The sequence below is a fragment of the Dufourea novaeangliae genome, unplaced genomic scaffold (assembly GCF_001272555.1).
Source record: "Dufourea novaeangliae isolate 0120121106 unplaced genomic scaffold, ASM127255v1 scaffold360, whole genome shotgun sequence".
In the NCBI taxonomy this organism is placed as follows: Eukaryota; Metazoa; Arthropoda; class Insecta; order Hymenoptera; family Halictidae; genus Dufourea; species Dufourea novaeangliae.
The window spans coordinates 60,094-61,883 of record NW_015374240.1 but is presented as its reverse complement, the minus strand read 5'-3'; positions in this window follow the sequence as shown (position 1 = coordinate 61,883).

Genomic DNA, 1,790 nt, shown 5'->3' with positions numbered 1-1,790 from the left:
GAACGATTGAAATCCGCCAACGATTTGCTCGATACTGTAAAGTCACTTAAGGGGCGAGATGACTCTGGGGTTGAAGATTTTAGACGAATGGTTAAACGCGCTAGATCCCGTTGTTACGAACCAGATATTTTACTTGATAAAATTATTACTACTAAGATTATCCATCAAGCAGAGAGAAGCATCCGACATTTACAAATTAACTGTTACGACGAACTGTACGAAGCATTGCGGACATACGTGTTCCCAATTGTTTCACCAGACGCCGCGAGAGATAAATTATATGACGTTATACAAGGTAGGATGGAAAGCGTGATGAGTTATACTCTTCGCTTTAGACAGCAATTAAACGAATATAGATACGCGATTCAGAATGAGCATACGCGACCGACTACAAGGCAAATTGCCCTCAGTATTTCGGATAAGGAGGCTATTAAGACATACGTTAGAAATCTCCGTTACGAACTTGGTGTACTAGTATATCCTAACAGACCAAATAATATTTCGGAAGCACAAGGCTACGCCTTAGAAGCCGAAATGTGGGAACGAGATTCCAGAAACAAACGCGTAATTAATAGACCGTCAACACAAAATGATAGGGTATCGATCGGACGAACAGAGCGACCGATAAATTCAAGACCGGCAAACCAAATGACGCGACCATTTGATAAATCACGGGAAAGCACTCCATTTAGTCAACATGTACAAATAAAATGTAACCGATGCGGGAAATTAGGGCACTACGCGAATCAGTGTCAAAATTTTCGGGTAACGCCTCACATAAAACCGCCGCCGCGGATAAACCAAGTTTGCAACAGTCAGGAAGCAGACAACCAAGAATCACGAACGCTAGGTTACTATCAGGAAGATTACGATTTATACGAACAGAATTTAAAAACCGAAGTACCGGATGCTTCCTCCTCGATACCGGAGCAGGATTGAATCTGATAAAAGAAAAACACATTGAAGATCGTGAAATTGTAAATGAAGAGCGGACATTTCTAATGGGTAATGATAGACACATTAGTAAAGGGAAGATTGCACTTAAATTTTTCGACAAAACGCATTTTTTTCATATAGTACCAGATGATTTTCCATTATTGGAAGATGGTATAATTGGACTTCCTTTTCTAGAACAATACAAATATAAAATCACAAATAACGAATTGACATTAGGTGGACAGATTGTAAAGCACGAAACAGAAATCCTTATTCAACCTTATAAAACATACACTACAGAAATTCCCATTAATGAACACGCTTGCATAGCACATCTATATAATCCTACTGACAAAGTACTCACCTATCCCATTAACAATTTTAACCCTACTTTACCGGAACGAATTGAAGTCCTAATGAATAAAATTGATTTGCAACACGTAGAACCAGTATTAAGACCAATTCCAGAGAAAATAATAATTTCTTATAGTGACATATTCTCTTTCGAAGACGAGGACCTACCCTGTACCAATTTAACTAAACATACAATCAAATTAAATACACCCCGACCTATTAATATAAAATCATACAGACCACCCGAAGTACATAAATACGAGATGGACAGACAGATCAAACAAATGTTAGACCGAGGAGTTATAGAGGAATCAGATTCACCTTACAATTCACCCATTTGGATCGTGCCGAAAAAATCCGATAAATCAGGAAATCGTAAATGGAGACTAGTTATAGATTTCAGACGACTAAACCAAGAAACAGATAAGGACGCATACCCTTTACCACCAATAGACGAAATTCTAGATCATTTAGGCAAGTCAAAATTCTTTTCTGCCTTA